Source organism: Silene latifolia, chromosome 8, assembly GCF_048544455.1.
Source record: "Silene latifolia isolate original U9 population chromosome 8, ASM4854445v1, whole genome shotgun sequence".
Taxonomy (NCBI): Eukaryota; Viridiplantae; Streptophyta; class Magnoliopsida; order Caryophyllales; family Caryophyllaceae; genus Silene; species Silene latifolia.
Genome location: NC_133533.1, coordinates 46918190 through 46937847, shown reverse-complemented (window position 1 = coordinate 46937847; position 19658 = coordinate 46918190).

Here is a 19658-nt window from a genome sequence, read left to right as displayed (position 1 = left end):
AAAGAGTTTTTCTATTTTAGGAAAGGCCATACTAGGATTTATTTATCTTTATGCTTGCATTTTATTTTATGTCACATGCATCGCTAAATCGCCATAACTAAACATGCATTGTCTTTTCTTTTATCGAGTTTATCGACCGTGTCAATTAAAATTATCGTAGTTCACCGCTTTAGTTCACTTAAAACGTGATAGATAATAAATTGACATGACCTCTCGCTAAAATAAACAATTGAGACTTAGCCTTGCCAAAGAGTAGAAACCATGAAAACCTATTTCGTGAGGGAGTGCGCTCGGCCACACCGGGGTACAAACCTTGTTACGTAGGGGAAGTGGGTGATGAATGTTAATCCACCGAATTCATGTTGATGAGGGATGTATCGGCCCCACCGTGCCCAAGTTAATGTGGGTTTGGATCATGGACACATTTATTCGAAATTTGGATTGAACTCAACAAAAGTATTTGATAAGGGATGTATCGGCCCCACCGTGCCCTTGTCGATGTGTTTTGGGCTAAAGATAAATGTTAATGTAATTTTATCGACCAAGAGTTCTAAAAGTAGAATCGATTAAAGAGTTAATCCACCGAGTTATATTGATAAGGGATGTATCGGCCCCACCGTGCCCAAGTTAATATGAATTTGGATCTTGGAATCATTTATCATAGTTGGGTAGAGGTCACTATGTAAATGCTATACTTGTTTACAAGTATTAATAAAACGATAAATGTTAAGTTTTCCACTATTCCGTTTTTATATTGTTCTATTTCTTTACCACAATTCATATACGATATCATTTCGATTTTGATACAAATCTCCATTAAAACATCGTAACTAAAGACAAATATGAATTTGCTTCTAAAACCTCAAATGAACCATTGCTAAGGATCTCTTGTAAAGAGTATAGATTAAAGTTATTCATTATCAAACAGGTTTTTGATTCTTGACTAACACATCTACTTACAATGGATTGTTTTTCATATACTTAAATGAATTAAGTACCTTGAAGCGATAAATGAATTAAGTACCTTGAAGCGATAAATTATTTTGGTAATTAGTTTTGTCAAGAATTCGTAATTGACCAAAATAACGCAACCACTTCAATGAAAGTTTTAAGACTAAAACGAACAAATGAAGAGTAATCTTCATGAATTCAATTTTGCTTCTCAAAGCAAAGACTCATTGAAATGAGTGGGAGCATTCTCTTAAACCGTTAAGATGAGGACGAGGTTCAAGAAGTAAAGATAATAATGGAATTGATACAAGGTAATGTTAAAAGTAAAGTCATTGAGGAATGACGATACTAAACCTATCAATCCCAACCGATAAAGTTTCCGTTGTCTTAAATGTTAGACACGAGAAAGGAAACTACCCCAAATTATTGAAGAATCAACAAGTTAGTTGTGGGACATCTAATGGGACCTTCTTCTTTAAATGTTTATTTGATTAAACATAAATTTTGCTAGTACTACTTCGTCAATATTAGAAACCAATGGAGGTTTTCATCATTGTACTTGATACATAGGATGATTAGAATATGACAACTAGCAACAATAATGTCGAGAGATAGAGTAATTGTGTACTCAATCTAGTTTTTGGATTTAAAGTTATACTTAATTGTGACTATTAAGTGCATAAACTCTAAATAAGAATATAAACTTGTTAAGATACAAAAGAGGTTTCACTTTTGTGACCCTTTACACCACGATTTGATATATGGCAAGCCCATTATCAAGGTGATTATATTCTAAACCAAACTAGAATGATATATCATGAAGATGATGTAAGACTCAAATTGGTAACCCAAGATTAAACCTTAAATTTTGGAATGATGAATGCAAAGAGTTATCGAGTACTCTTGAAACCATTAGATTGTTAATGGTATATGCGTATCTTGTATTCAAAGCAAGATGTCTCGTGCCTTTTGGTTGAAAAGGAGATCGAGGTAGTAAATCATCGATCCAAAATAGGTTGATCATTTTCTTTTACCAACGATTTAAGTTGACGCTAATATGTTCACTTAATAAGGTAAAGAGAGAAATCTTTGAAGAATTTCAAAGAGTTCAAGGAATCACGATTTAGTCGTGATGGGATTATCAAAGTGAAGACTTTGATATAAGCAAAGGAAATGTGATATAGTATCACAAGTTAATCTCTCTTAGCACGCATTATGGAATAATGTGTGATTAGATAAGAAATCAAACGCTATTCGATATGGTTTGGATTTCAATCAAGTTACTTTGAGTTACTTGATCCTTTTGGGGATTTTATCATTTTTGTCTAAATTATTTTTCCACTAAATCGAATCATATGAGATATGAAATGGTAAGGGTACCATGGTTGTAAGTTTTCACAAGAAACAAATGCTCATTTTTCCCTTTCAATTTTCACGAGTACAACGGGTTTGCGGCTCATGAAGCTGTCTTTCTAAAATACAAGTTTATTTTTAGAAGACAGAGTGGGAGAAATTATTCAAAGAGCCACAAAGATGTTATGTCGCAAGAAACTGGTCTTTCTTGGCTACATGAGACGTTTTGTGTAAGACATTGTTTCTTCAAAACCTAGGAGGTTAAAATTCGTCACTTGTTAAAAAAATGATGAATTCATGTTACTTTTAAGAAAGTAAAGAGCTTATAACTTACAAAGAAATTGTTTGATTCAAGATTGATTACTTCTGGAAAGTAATGAACATATGACTTACATAAGAGTGTTTAAGTCACAACTCAATACAAGGCTTAGAGCCATGAAAATCCGAAATAAAAGGCTTGATTAGTGACAAAGGGTTTTGCACTAATAAAGAGAGATTTCAAGGTTTGATTGGTTGCAAAGGGTTTTGCACCAATTGAAATGCTTAAGTCTATTTGGATCTTCTTAGGGATTGTGTTTCATTATTATGAAATACATAGCGAGTGAATCTAGAACCCACTTCTTCAATTAGAAGGAATGTATTCAATACATGTCTTGAGTTTTGAAGATTCTTGCAATCCTAAGATAATGTGAAACTTAAGAGAGGGTCTTAAGTAGGACATCAATGAGTTGGAATCAACATTTTTGGATCATGTGATAAAACACTTCAAGATAAGTCGAGAAGTTGTGTTTATACATGGAGTTTAGTGGGAGTTACGGAAATTTTAATTAGTCCGATATGTGGATGACATATTGATCATCGAGAATGATTTAAGACTTTTGGAGTAATATAATACATCTTTAATATCTAGATTTATGCAGATAAATCCACATGATATTAGCGTCAGTAAGAAGTCTTATGTTGATAAGATTCATGACTAGTTCAATTAAATTGAACATATTTGATTGATTCCATTTGCTTCCGCTGCCGAATCAATTAAAAAGAAATGATGTGCAACACTTCATATACTTTGAGTATGATGAATTGTTTTCAAAATCGAATTTAAGTAATCTTTGCCAAGTATGCCATAAAGATTACCCTTAAATGCATGCAGAAGCATTAAGGAAGTAAAGCAAAGTGTTTATGATGCAATTTTGTGTAAGTGTGTTACACAAGTGACAATTGACAATTGAGGTTGCGCATGGTTTCCGACAAAACCATAATCAAAACACATTAGGATGGTTAAGATACCATTGTGGCTATGATAATTAAGAAGTAGATTTTCTAGAATCGTTCTAGGCAATAAAGAACAATGAGAGATATTAATAACGGAAATTGAGTACACTTGCAATCATGAGATGTGCAAGAGGATGAGTCCCGCACACTGAGAAAACAGTGGGAGCTATTCTTAGGCTAAGAGGGCTTATGTCTTGATTGGATCTCGACATGTACTCAGAGAGTTTTGTGATACAAATGTATACATTACAAAGGAAAACGAGTATGTAGTAGGGTTGAGTAAGGTACAAGAAATTGATAAAACCTACTAACCAAAGCCTTCTCAAAGGCTAAACATGATGAGTCATGTCATTTCAATTGAATTGAAATTAACAACTACATGCAAGATCAAATTAGATTATAGAATATGAAATAGTAATCAGCATTGACTATTCATATGTGATAATCGCATTTGTCGTTCGAGTTTTTCTTTCAAAACTCCTTTTATACCTTGTTACATCCAAACGGGTTGTAGAGACAATTGAACCCCGTTAAAGTGAACACGGATTAGCATGGTATTCGCCCATAGTCACTTGTATGAGGTGACGTCTCGAAGTGACTAGAGTGTGATGCGATTGATGGCAAGTTCAAGTGCCATAGAGTCATGTGAGATGACTAGTCGATCACATAGGCAGACTGTTAGGAACTTTTTGTCGGGCCTAATGACCGCTTATAGAGTTCTGGCAAATTTATATAGCCTGGTCGTGGCGAGAGCGACTATAGTATTCAAATGAGTCGATTCTTTTGACTAAAGACTATTCACCTAAGATGGCTCGTTTGATTAACTTTGATTTGTGTTACTACGACCTTCGTAAATGGGGTCAAATGGGCATATTTTGGGTTATGATGGCTGTGGCTAGTCGAAGGGAATGAGTGCGATAGGAATTGTCCATCCCCTTGTCAGGGTTAAAACAATATCTCAGGGCCACTCGAGGAGTAATGAACTGGAAATGCGTGGCCACGCTCGGAAGATATCCGAGTGGATAAATCCGGTCAATCAGTTATTCTCCGGATCGAGGAAACCATTCTTGATATGATCACTTGCAAGTACGACCTGAAAGACACCTTGCATTGAGTGGGAGATAGTAATAGGACAAGAGAATTGGTGACGCACACTTGTCGAGGACAAGTGGGAGATTGTTGGGAAATGTGTCCTCAACAATAGTGCGATTACATGATTTAAATATCATTATTAAATCTCATTTTAAGAATACAATTGGGAAGTAATATTGTTACTGTCAACTGGTCAACATATATCGGTAATGATTGGTGACTAGGGTTTGACATTCGTCGTGTGACGGTGGTGATCAGTTGACCCCCTAGGTCATACCTAAAGGGCAATACTCTTAATTGATTATTTAATTAATCGTATAATGTTGCGAGTTAATTAAATTACTTGAAAATTGACGGACGATTTTGGAAGTATAATTTACGTATCAAATTGAAATGTGATTAAATGAGATACGGTCTGAGTAATCAAATTGTATAATTACTCGGATGAAATAAAATTGTTTAAAGAAACAATCGAAATTGAATGAATTGTTATAAATACAATCTGTTGTGATTTATAAATTGGTAAAATATTTTGGCACAAGTAATTATGATATTACTAAGTCGATTTTTGTATGTGACGTATTTTTATTAATACGTTGATTTTTAATATGTTAAAAATACATAACATATATATGTGACATATGACATGTTACATATAGACAATTGACAAAAATAATATGGACTCCATATTAGGTATAATGGCCGAAATTATGGAGGGTGATTAGGCTTAAATTATGTTTATATTTTAATAAGAAACATAATGATGAAAAAGCTAATCTAGCCATGCAAGTCTACTCACCTTGTGAAGACCACTATGGGCATGCATTGGCTCCCCAAAAGGGCTCCTCTCCACCGGTTTTTTTGAGGAGGTAATTAGAGAGTTTTTCTCTCTAATTATTCATTCATTCATTCACATTATTTTTGCTAGTGTTAGAAAGATAATATCCTCTCAACATTTGAGTGTAAAATTAGAGAGATAAAATACTCCAAAATACCTTCTCCTACCCGGTTTTAGGAGTTAAAATACCAACTATTTTGGTTCAATTTTTACAAGATTAATATTATACTAGATTCAATAATATTAATTAGATTAAGAGAAAGCCTTGGGTATAAAGCTTGGGGAGAGATCTTGTACTTAGATCTTTGTTCTTCCATAAGGATAAGCTCAAGAACAAGAGAGAAAGGTGATCTCTCTTGTGCCCAATATAGCCGAAATATTGAATGTAAGGACATTATTTCTCTTCTCTTTTATTAATGTTTGCATGCATAAGATCCGTTTTAATTTATGACAAATTAATTTGACATATATGAGTATGTTATAATGTATATAGATCTACATTTCTTTCATAATTGCTGCTGTCAATACCTGCTATCCAGCCCCTATCGCCGTTTGCATGCTGCCATTCGAAAATTTTGAGGAATTAGGGAATTTTTTGGGCTGAAGTCGAAATTTTTCGACTATATGGGATAATCATCTTTGTCACATGCGGCTTTTCTTCTTTAGCTCTTTGTTATCTTATCATGTCCCCTGCCCCTTGTATACGGGATGGATTCTAGCTCACTACCTTCCACCAGCTCGTCTTCTAGTCCATCCCTATCTGAGACGGTGGCCCCTGCTGTTGCCACTGCCTCCGCTTTAGTTAGTACCGCAGCTCCTGTTTTCCTAGTTTCAGCTGTCGGTACCGTTTTTACCCTAGCTAGCTCGGCTGCTAGCTCAGTTTCGGCTGCCACTTCCGTTACGTCCACCACCACTGCTACCCTTTCTTCGTCAGTGGTGGCCACAACAGCCACTACTTCTACTCCAGCCGCCATTTTCACACCTGTGGCGGACTCACCGGCAGTTGCAGTTGCCTTTAGAGCGGCCCTAGTCCCTCGCACCGTCACTGAGCGGGCTTCTACTTTAGGTTCTAGGGGCCGGGGCCGAGGTCGTGGACGTTACCGTTCCACATCGCTCTCGCTACCTCTACTCTACTTCTACCTTCTACTTGTTTGCTCCTTCTACTACGGCACGATTCTCGTTCGAGGGGACACTTCCCTCGACTCTCACCCGCACTATCCGCAGTAATTTTTGTTAACGCCTTTCATCGTAAGAGGTTTTATCACCTCCTAGGCTGCGAGTTTGTACCTTCCCGGTTTTTAGATAAACCTAAGCACTTGAGACTCGGTTTTTACGAGTCAGTTTGTGATTTATTACGGGGCATGGGGATGAGTGGCCTCATTACTATGAGCGGTTGTACCTTTCTAGAGCTGAGTCTTGAGTTCCTCAGCTCCTTTACCTTCTGCTCCGGGGCATACGATGTTGACCCCGCTAGTTCTTCAGTGTCTTTCCGGTTGTTTAACCGGACTTTTCAGATGACTTTAGAGGAGTTTTGTAGGAGACTTGGCCTCTCCTCTACGGGCGACACTACCACCCCTAGGAGGGTCATTCGTCAGCTTTGGCGGACCCTGACTCAGACCACTTTTACCGACCAAAAGCTCGCCCAGGTCCACCTTCCCCCTGCCCGTTATTCTCTTAGGTTGATGGCGAGCACCATCTTCGGCCGAAAGGAGCCGAACAACATCACAAACACCGAGCTCTCCATCCTGGGCGGTTACCTGAACATTGACTGTGAGGGTCCTTTTACCCTCAACATAGCTTACTTGACCGCCCAGTACTTTCAGGCCCAGGGGCTGAAGGAGACGGGATCTATTGCTTGCAGTGGCATAGCCACTATTCTTGCCCGTTCCCTCTTCCCCGTCTGGCCTCATGACTTGCAGTACCTCGAGGGAGAGAGGTTACTGAGTCTGGATGCCATGCTTTCTCAGCATTGGCTGACCCCAGACTACCGGACATGGAAGATAGATGGTTCCTTGTCTGTGGACTTACCTTGTGACACTCTCCCCCGTCTAGATCCCTTGCCTACTGTTGCTAGGGGTGCCTGACTGCCACCTCCACCTGCTTTCCACCTTCCACTCCGACCACCTCCCACTGTACCCGTCGCCAAGAAGCGGCGTAGAGTTGAGACTGGAGAGAGGTCCACACCTTCAGGGAGTACCCAGCCTTCCACGGCTACTCCCATCCCGACCCTTACTCCCACTCCTACTCCCACTCCCACCGACCAGACACAGGCACAACCGGCTTTTCCGTCTACTTTCGTACCACCTCCACCCTTTGTGGCGTCCGCGGTCATGGACCAAGGGCGCCGTGACGGTTTGCTGCTTGAGATTGCAGAGCGACAGGCTCGTATGGAGAGGGACTTAGCTCTTACCTTACACCAATTGTACGAGTACCACTTGTGGCGACACCGTCCGATCCCAGAGGGCTGGCCACACCCTTCCTTCTACCGGTACCCAGCTGAGGGGTACCCGGAGTCTGCTGAGGAGGAGGAGGACGAGGACCCAGAGGTGGCAGTGGAGAGAGCTCGAGCTGAGGAGCGGAGGAGGAGAGAGGAGGAGGCTGATCCGAGTTCACGGTGGTGGACGACGATGACGACGACGCCGATGAGTAGCTACTGGTCTACTCACTTCCCCAGTTTTCTGGCTGGTTTGGGGAAGTTTGCATTTTGTATGTATATCTTACTCTTTTCTTTTTGTCTCCTCTTTATTTTATTGTTTTTATTTTCTTATTGGTTGTATATTCCCGTTCCCCTGTATATATCTGCTGGTGTATGCTGGAGGACAACGAGGGCGTTGTCCGTTTTGGTTTGGGGAGGGTATTGCATCCTTTTGAGTCTGCATTTGCTTTTGTTTTGCATTCACGTTTATTTTTCAGCTTTGCATTGTTTTTTATTTCACTAAAATTCCAAAAATTCAAAAAAAATTGGAAAAATTTCAAAAATCCAAAAAAATTCACATTTATTTTTGCATATAGGTTGAGTCGAAACGGTAGATTTCCGTGATGGTAATGCACTATAACTTGTCATTTTACTTGAGCCTTGCACTTTATTGATAGTTATTAGCTTTGTCATACGCATAGTCTATGAGTTTTTGTTAAAATATAGCTGACTGTTTAGTCTTGACCTGATAAATTGGCAAACTACTTGATAAATTCTGAGCTTTAGAGCCCATAACTGGTGACATTCATGACCAGTTCATTAGGAATTGAGAGTAGTACTCCTTGCATAGCATGTTCATCATTTTTGCACTTTTATGACATTCAATTTCTTATCAAATGCACATATTCGGGTTTGTGGTTGGTGTCACATGCAGGGAGGTGCTTGCAAATCTTCCCTATTCCTTATATTTTTCACCAATTTAGCTCCACATAAGCCAAAACTTGCCTTTTTGACCCATTAGCTACATCCCAAATTAAGCCTGCCTAGTCAAGCTAGTTTAGTATGTCTTTTGTGGTATGATTTTCCGTCTGCATTTTGGCCCGTATCTTTGTATGGAGTTGGTGGAAATTAAGGAAGAAAAAAAAAAGAATTGAAAAAGAAAAAAAGAGGAAAACGTGAAAGAGAAAGAAAAAGAAAAAAAAAAAGAAAATTGAAAAAAAAGAAAAGAGTTCACGTGAAACAGAAGAAAAAAATAAGTTTGAAAAAAAAAAATTGATTTGTTTGTTGTGATTCATTCAGACGGTGTTAAAAAAGGGAAATTTGTGACCGTCTGACTCCTCCATTCTTATTTTATATTTTTGAGGAGATTGTGTTTGAGTTTAGTGAGCTGTGTGCCAAATGAAGGGCACTTGTATTCTATTTTTCAGTCAGTTGAGATTCGGATGGTTTATTATGGTCTGTTAGGAACTAGCTTGACGTTTTTACCCCACATTACCATAACTTGTTTTGCCTTTTCTCACCTGAACCTCACTATTTCCATATTATTTGTAAGCCCTCGGCTGTGACGGACATTATTGGTTGGAGTGTGTGCATTAGTACTTGAATTATCTTTCATTTTTGTTGCATGCATGCTATATAGGTCGCAGTTAGGTAAGTGTCTGTCTTTTCTTCTCTCTTTTATATATAACATTCACCCTTTGCTTCATGAGAGAAGAGTGACCACGAGAGAGTCCGATTTTGTTGGTCTTGCAAGGTCGATAGGTTGGCTATATTTCTGAACAGCTTATAACTCGTTTGCATACTGACTGCTTAGCTTTAACTGTTAGTTTTTGTTACATTAAACTGGTTCAAGTAGACAAGTTAAGCTAGCTCTGAGTTTTCATTTCCGTTCCATTAGTTGCATTTTAGTTTACTCGAGGACGAGTAAAGGTTCGGTTTGGGGAAATTTGATACGTGCCTAATGTATAGTCTTTTTAGCCTATTTCAACACGTATTTCCATGCATTTTTATACTGTTTATATAGTATTTTGCCCCGAATTGGCTACTTTGGTTTGTTTTGTCCGTTTTGTAGAAATGAACGCGAAAGTAGTGGAATCGTACCCTTTTTTCGTCCTTTTTGCAGGCATTTAGAGGAGACGGGATTTTCCAGAGTGAGATACTGCGTTAGGAAGTGTGAAGGCACGGATTACGAGGTAGTCGGGGCATGGACTTGGGCTGAATTGAAGACATAAGACTCGATCGAGCAGTTTTACCACTCGATCGAGTGGTTTTTACGTCCCCAGTTGGTCGATCGAGTAGTTTTCTACTCGATCCAAAGTTGCTGAAAAGGAAGTTACTCGATCGAGTAACTATTCTACTCGATCGAGTAGATTGTCCTGAGTTTTGCTCGATCGAGTGGTTTTATTCCACTCGATCGAGTGGTTTCTGCTGGCATGGGCTTTAATTAGCCCGTGAGTTGTTTTATTTCGCTAAACTAAGTTGTTTTTCTATTTAAGCACGCTTTACTAGGTCATTAGGATCTATCTTTTGTTATCTATTCTTTATCTAATTTTCTACCATCAAACTTTACTGCGTACTACTTTCCTCTTCACTGTAACTTTACTTTGGGATTTATTTTGCTCGGATTCGATTGTTCTTTACGCCGGATTCGCACGACTGTAATTCCTTTCTCTTTCCTTAATAATAATCTCTCTTTTGTTTGCTTTAATTCTTCGTTTAGTCATACTTAATTTCTGCCCTAATTTACTTTTATGCATTTTATTTGTTATTTCATCATGTTTATTGTTAATTCGGCATTTGTTATTAGTTCTGATATTAATAGCGATATGAGTAGCTAAACTTCATGCATGTTGGAATTAGGGGATCTGCGGTAGGAATGTGACGATGTAGTAAATGAAATAGATGAATTAATTGTGAGATTATGTCACCATAGCAATTTAATTGTATTTATCGACTTAGTTGAGTGCACGCTTCTGAGTCACCTCTTTAATCTGGCTAAAATTAATCCTAGTTCGAAAGTTTGGACTAAATAGGCCTGCTATGAACAGTAGACTACCCTGACGAGAATGAAAGTTAAGTTAGTGGTATTTTAGGATAGAAAGTGGACCGAAAGGACCTTTCCACATCCGTCTTGCATTAATTCTCGAGTTGTTTGGTGAGTCCTTTGGACTACCGTAGTGAACCGAATTCCCGACATGTCCCTTCTCTATCTGATAGTTTAATTCTATTTTCTTGCCTTTACTGCTCTTGTCTCTACTTCTCTTCCTTTAAACTTCGTAGTTTAGAAAACAATTCAAACAAACCCCCCCATTTGTGACCAAATAGACGGACTTCTACAGATATCTTACCTCCCTGAAGAGATCGACCTGACTTCCCTAGCTATATAGTTAGTTTAGTTAGTTTATTTTTGATAGGTACACGACAGACGTATCAGCACCAACAATTGACCAACTCCCGTGCAAGCGAGTTGATACTTTTCGGGAGGCGAAAAATCTCGGCACCATTGTCGCAATGCGTTCTCAAAAGCATCCATGAAAAATTTTTGTGGAAGAAGAAGAGGTTTTGTAGAGATGTTTTTGTGTTTCGGATGATGAAACAATGAAGCGCAAACATCCCTATTTATACAAAATGATCAGCGCATTTTTCAGGAAAAGGGCAGAGCCGGCTTCCATCGTCAGGCTGCTCGCGCCTCATTGGACCTTCCCCAGGATTCCCGCTGTTGACTTGTCTCTTTCAACTTGTGCTTTCTCCTGACACCTCAAACCTCCCGCCGGGAAGCTCGCGCCTCTTCGGGATGATTCAGGATATTTTGTGTTTCCTCACACTCACATTTCCTTGTTTTCGCGTTTTACGAAATCCGACACGGTTTCCATGACGCAGCTTTAAACATACGGATTTTTCTTTCTTTTTTAAGGGGGAAAGGGCTAGTCTCCCCGATCCGCGATGGATCGTTTCCATATCAGTCGAAATTCCGACAATTTTTCGCTTTTTTCGCAATTTTCCATCAAAATCAAAATCGAAAATTGATAACACGACATCAATTTTCCTCAAAATTCAAGCACTCACAAATTCGAGTCTTGACCTCAAAAATCAAAAATCAAAAATCAAATATACTCGTGAAAATCCTTTCCTGACGGTTTGAGTTTGAATTTTTCGAATCAATTTCAATAATTTCGACGCAATTTAATTCACGACACGAGTTAATTGCTCAAATTTTCGAATCAATTCCTTTTGAATTCCGAACGTGACGATTTGTCACGGAATTTTCAAAATTTATTTCAAAATTTTAATTTTAACATCAAGTCATCTTGGTTAATTTTGGTTTTCAATCAAATGCTACTACGTGTTTATGTTTATGCGTATGTGCTATCTGTTGCTTGTTTTCTACACTAACGATGTAGGAACTAGTGCAAAGCAAAAGAGGAATCAACAGCCGACAACGCTCCTCCGAAACACAACAAAAAAAGCCAAAAATCACAAAAATGAACCATAATCCAAAAACACATATATACAAACCGCCTCACCCAAAATACATCAACACGCGTTCGATACGAACAACTGACCGTACAAACAGGGTTCAGTACAGACATCTATCATACAGACACTAGCCTAAAACAGCCGTGTATCATACAGACACTGGCCTAAAACAACCGTCTATCATACAGACACTGGCCTAAGACAACGAACTGGGGGCTATCTGCCACCTACCGAACTAAGCACTCCCTACCCTTCCGATCAGAAAAGAAAGGGAGCAACATAGGGAGCAGAGGAGCAACAACGGAAGCAGAGGTGATTACCATTATGGTAATACCCCGTTCCGCTCCACGACAAAAAAGAAGACAGTGTCTTGCAGACTTCGGATGATGAGGAGGCCAAGAACCATGATGCAATGCACCACTCCGGTGCTGACCCCCAATCATCAGCCATCCTGTCTATGAGCCACAACGAAAAGGATAAACCGACCACGTCACCCGCCTCTCCTCCTCTACGGAAGCATCCTCCACCACCGCCTCAAATCCGGCAGCCTCTTCGGTCGTCTCTTCCCCTCCAGGATCATCCTCCTCCTCTAAAACCTCAACAACGGACCCCATAGGTCCCAAACGATACCCTATGATCAAAAAAACACAACAAACAAAAAAAAGTCAACCGAAATTTCGGCATTACGACGGCCTGAAATGGATAAATCCAAAAAACACAACCTGCAATACAAAACAAGGGCAATCCCGCCCAAAATCCAACCAAACAAAACCATTCACAACAAACAACACAAAAAACGACTCGTAAAACTTTTTAAGCAAAAGACGAGTCAAAACCACAAAAACGGCATTTCAAGACCCCTACAGGGTCCGCCAACAAACCGAAATACATTCCCGACGCAATGGGGTATTTTTCTACGGTTCAAAAAGGCAATCCATACGCTAATTTGAGCTCATACCGGTCAAAAATTCAAAAACGACCGCCAAAAGGCAAACGTGATTTTATCACGCCTCAAGTTGATCTACATTACCAATGAGGTCCATTTCAAGGCAAACTGACTCAATTCAAGCCCAAACAGACGCTTATTTTGTCAGACATAAGACCGTCACAAAAGGCAAAAATCCAATTTTGCCCACAAACCCAACGAAGGTCCATGATGGCAAATACGGGTTTCCCAACTACAATGCAACCTAGTGGGACCCACGACCCAAGCAAATAAACTTGGCATTGCGAAGTGAGACGGTGTCTCACCTTACTCGCGTTTTTCGAGCATAGGGACCAGGAACGGGGACCAAAATGCAAACTAAAAGCACCCCTATACTCCTAAACAGGTTTCTAACCTAATGCAAGCATCAATTTCACTTGAAATGGGCTCAATCAAAAACGCCCAATTCGATTTTTTAGGGTAAAATCCACCCTAATTCAATCAAGCTAAAGATCAACAAATTTGAATGGATTCAAGAGGAAATACTTACCTTGAGATGACATTGTGGATTATGGCACGAGTGGAAGCTAGCGAAGGTCCTTCAATAGCGATTTTTGCGGGTTTTTGTGTCGAAAGGAAGAAGACGAGATGATGAATGGTATGCAGCCTGAACTCGCGTCTTTTACAGAAAAAAGGGAAGCCCTTTTGATTCGCCAGGTGGCTCGCGCCTCAATCAGGTGTCCACTTGCTTTTTCAGCAAAATTTGGGCTTTAGCCCAATTTCCACATAACAAATTCGGATTTTTATTGACGATATTGAAAATCGTCATTTCCTCAAAAACAAAAGCAAATAGTGAAAATTTAAATTCGCTATTTTCAAAAATTTCAAGCAAACGGCGACCAAAACCGCCAATTTCAAAAATAATAGTGAAATCAAATTCACTATTTTCCTCTAATTTTAGAAATAATAGCGAAGATTCGAAAACCGCTATTTCTTAAAATTTTAAGCGACGGCAATTAAAACCGTCATGCTCAAAATAATAGTTGGAAATTGAATTTCACTATTTCCATCAAATGTCAACGGCGGCACATAATCCGTCACTTCAATCAATAGTGAAGATTCCAAATTCACTATTTCCATCAAATGTCAATGGCGGCACATAAACCGTCACTTCAATCAAAAGTGAAGATTCCAAATTCACTATTTCCATCAAATGTCAACGGCGGCACATAAACCGTCACTTCAGTTAAATAGTGAAAATTCCAAATTCACTACCAACAGGGGGCTTCCTCATGGAACCCGCTCATTCCAAAAACAGTGATAAGGAAAATCCAAATTCACTGTTTCCACGGCGGCATCACGAGTTCGCTACTTTCAAGACAAGCCCTTTTGACGCGGCTATTCCCTTGATCCATTAATCAACTACCATTGGCTGGCGAGCCTTTGTCCGCAACCCTTCAAGGACAGATCCCGAAGATGCCTCGGGTACATTTCCTTGCCATTGGCTGGCGAGCCTTTGTCCGCGACACCTCAAGGACACATCCCGAAGATGCCTCGGGTACATTTCCTTGCCATTGGCTAACGAGCCTTTGTCCGCGACACCTCAAGGACACATCCCGAAGATGCCTCGGGTACATTTCCTTGCCATTGCCTGGTGAGCCTTTGTCCGCAACCCTTCAAGGACACATCCCGAAGATGCCTCGGGTACATTTCCTTGCCATTGGCTGGCGAGCCTTTGTTCGCAACCCTTCAAGGACAGATCCTGAAGATGCCTCGGGTACATTTCCTTGCCATTGGCTGGCGAGCCTTTGTCCGCAACCCTTCAAGGTTAGATCCCGAAGATGCCTCGGGTACATTTCCTTGCCATTGGCTGGCGAGCCTTTATCCGCAACCCTTCAAAGACAGATCCCGAAGATGCCTCGGGTACATTTCCTTGCCATTGGCTGGCAAGCCTTTGTCCGCAACCCTTCAAGGACAGATCCCGAAGATGCCTCGGGTACATTTCCTTGCCATTGGCTGGCGAGCCTTTGTCCGCAAACCTTCAAGGACAGATCCCGAAGATGCCTCGGGTACATTTCCTTGCCATTGGCTGGCAAGCCTTTGTCCGCGACACCTCAAGGACACATCCCGAAGATGCCTCGGGTACATTTCCTTGCCATTGGCTGGCGAGCCTTTGTCCGCAACCTTTCAAGGACAGATCCCGAAGATGCCTCGGGTACATTTCCTTGTCACAGCTGGCGAGCCTTTGTCCGCAAACATGCGAAGACATATCCGAAGATGCCTCAAGTATGACTCCTTCCTATGGCTGGCGAGCCTTTGTACGTAGTCTAACGGACTTAATCGACCCGCATGGATAGTTGACAAACTCTAAACTGTTCCCGACAACAGGTCCGTGGCTCTTACCCTCGAGTCGCCTTGGCATCGTCTTTCCTGACAACAGGTCCTTGGCCCGAATCCTTTCGAGCCGCCTCGACATCGCTTGGGTCTCCAGGTTGTAATCTTCGATTGACCTGGGGGCTCTACTTTGACTTTCGTCCTGTCCAAGCCTCAGTCAAAGTGGGGGCTCTGTAGATACCCAGTATCTGCTGAGACTCCAACAAACACCCGATGATTATCGGACTACAACATGTTTTGGAATCGCGGCGTTTGATCGACAGTTTGTGTACAACTTTACTTCGGAAAACATAAAAGGATTTCGAAAATAAAACGTCTCAAAACATTTCAAAAATACCTGGAGTGTTTAATGCACGACGACGGGGTCGCAATGACACTAACTAGAGTCAAAACCGACAGCGGACAAAAAAGCGACTCAAAAATTCAAATCCCGACTCCAACAACGAGTCAAACCGAGTCAACCACCAAAAACAAAACATTTCAAACCTTCTACCTTAAGTTTTCCCGAATTCATGAATGGTCAAGTACCAAACATGTGACTACAAAACCTAGGATAGAACAAATCACGATTGCGTTTGTTGTGAAAGTGACAACACAACTCGAAGAACCGCGACGTGGCTCGCGCCTCTTTGAGCAGCTCAGGTGGCCACGTCGCTCAAAACTCACACAACCACTAATTCTCCTATAAATACCCCCTCAAATGCCACCCATTTGAGACTTACGCGAGTGTCCGCCCCCTCTTTTCTCCCTTAAAATTCTCGACTCGACTTCTTAAGTCACAACCCGACGCGTATTTACGACCTACCGATCGTAAACACGAGCCTTACACATTGTTTGGTACCATCATCGTGCATTAAATTACTTGACCGACCATTTCGACCACTACACCATCACTAACATTAAAACACTCTTTTTACTTACCAAAACGGTTTCAAACCGAGTTTTTTCCGATCAAACGAGTTGTTACACTTACGTCGGTCACTCGCCATAACCAAACATGTAAGTATGAGGGTGTAAAAATCCTCTTTTATTATGTTTTCATTTGTTTCATGACTATAACATGTTAAAACATGCATAACGTGAACCAAAACATGGAATAAACGAGCCATAACTGATTTTTGGTCTGAGGCAGAAGCCCCTTAAGTCGCCAACTGGCCTGCGCCTAAATGGGGTGCTCAGACCAGAGATCAACCGTGTTTGTTCTCGTCATTTCCCTTTAATCCATCTTCATATTTGTAATCGGTTTTCACCATTTCAAGTATTTTCGAACCCTTTTTGTTTTACTTCACATGTTTTAACCATAAAACATTTTTCACCCTTGGTTCCTCATACCATGGCGGTTAAATCCGTGTTTCGGTGATAATATTTGGTTAATGACATTTAAAAGGTATTTTAAAGCCTTTTATTTCATTTCTTTACATTTTCAAACAAACATATTAGTCCCCAATACAAAGTCATCCTTGGTTCTACATACCTTGCCGGATTTTAACCCGGGTACAATGATGAGTATCGACTAATTACATTCAAATGGACTTAAGACAATTAGTCCATAATAATTTTCAAAACTATTCATGTCAAGTTTGTCAAATCGAACCCGACACTGAATATTATCAAAATAATGATGATTATTCGAGTCTAGTTCTTCAAATCAACAAATGCGGTCTAAACGACCCCTTCAAATCAAACCGGGTTCAAATATCCATTTTCAATACGTTTTATAACGTTTTCTAAAAGGTCAGAACACGGCACATAAACGTGTCCTAACCCGCGCCTAAACAGGCTCTCCATTTCTCATTTTCAAAACCAGAGGGAGGCCCCTTACACCGCCGGCGGGCTCGCGCCTCATATAGCCGTCTGGTACAGGGCCTGTTCCCTTCCAACATTAGTCCAGGATGATCCCGACTCCGGTTATCCCGGATATAAGACGGATCAGATGACTATTCAAAATCGTGTTTGCAAAATGCTTTACTAAGACAAATGGATCATGTTATGCACCTTAAACCTAATACGGTAAATGGATGTTTAATTTCTGTCTTGCATGCAAATCAATCATTAATCCAACTCGACATCTTATACTTGATACTTGGATTAAATCAACCGACTTAGAAAGCTCTCACATGTTAGGTTTAAATCATTTGATGCGCATTCATGCATTTAAACCGTTTTATCAACTTTTGCATTCAACCAACCAAGATCGATCAGTAGAGGCCGCTAAACGAGGGCGGGATTGGGTGTCTGATTAAAGGGCTTCCCAATATGTACCTTCACCTCTTACTCAGAAACTTTGGATAGTGGACGACCTTATCCAGGGCGTACGAGAGTCATTCTAGAGATAGGATGCTAAAGAGGGACGATTTCCTTATCTTTAGTACCTATGTCAAACGCTGCTTTGTGCTTCGATTTGACCGAGGTATAAAGTGGATTTCGAACGGGTTCCAGGCATTCCACAAATGCTTGGTGGCGACTCCGAACATCTCTAATCGTTTCGAGACCCTTACCGAGACAAAACCGACCGATCTAAAGCGATCCGGTCGAAAGCATTTTTACGCCGCCGAGCGTGGCTTTCAAAAAGACCGTTGTATGTCCACAGATAGAAGTGGGCTTGCAGGTGGGCCATGTCCACAATACCTCAATAGGAAAGACTGGACCAGTTACAGCAATAATATTCTCCCAACCTTGATCTTTGAGAAAATTCCTAAAGAACCCAAGTGCTTTATATTGCTTTAACCAATCATCCGGATATACTCATCCTGCGTGAATGCGGTATTGAGCAACCTGATTGATATTCCTTCGTTCTATTTGAGTTAATCGAAGATTATTCAGTCCAGTGTTAGTGTAATTATCCATATGTTGTGCGTAAATAACACGCGAAGAACCATCTAGAAGTGTATAGCTCTCTGTTTTTGAGCTTACCTCTATTTCCGAAACCAATTTTCCCTTTACCTTTAAGCAACCTCCTCTTCTTGCTAACTATAGGTAAATTGGCGGTGTCAGTTTGGGTGTCCCTCGGTGGTGACCGCGGCGCGAGTCCGGGTGCTGTGCCGGAACGACGGCTGCTTGGTTGTGATCGAGGTGTTTTCTTTCCAACAACAGGTTCTTAGATTGACCACGGGTTGTAGGATGAATTGCCATGATTGATGTTGAAGATTTTGTAGAGGTATTTAGGGTTTAGAGAAGATGTATAAAGTGATGGTTAGTTTTGAAAAGGTAATAGGGTTTAAATAGGATGTAAGAGCTTGAGTTTTGGTAAATAAGGAGAATTTGGGTTTAGGTAGAAAAGCTATTCCTTTTTTTTTTCGGCACCTTCTTTTTTTCCCCGGTAGTTTTCCTTTTTTTTTCGGTACCTTCCTTTTTTTTCGGTACCTTCCTTTTTTTTGTATATATGAGGAAAGAATCTTTTGAGTTGGTGTTTAGGTAGGATTGTGAAGAGTTTGTTGCACGGATATGGCAAGGATATATTTGTGAAGGAGTATAATAAGATAGAAAATATCTTTATTATACTTAGGCCTTATTTTGTAGATGTTATCGATTTTGTTGTAAATATGTGTGATTATGCAAGATATTAAATATTACCATACACATAAACAAGATATACCACGTAAAATAAATATCATTTAACATAATTGAACTTGCAACAAAATATACGGACACAATCGTACAATCTCGTTTTTCTTAGCGAGTCATTCAAGTTCCCAGACATAATTATGACGGACTTAATTATTGCTAATTAAACCAATCTCTAATATCAATAACTCAAAGCGTTTTCTAGCTAACGACTTAGTCAAGATATCAGCCCATTGCCTTTCTGTACTACAAAATTCAAGTGAAATGTTGCCCTTTTCTACATGATCTCGTAGAAAATGGTGTCGAATATCTATGTGTTTGGTCCTCGAATGCTGAGCAGGGTTTTTAGAAATTACTATAGCACTCGTATTATC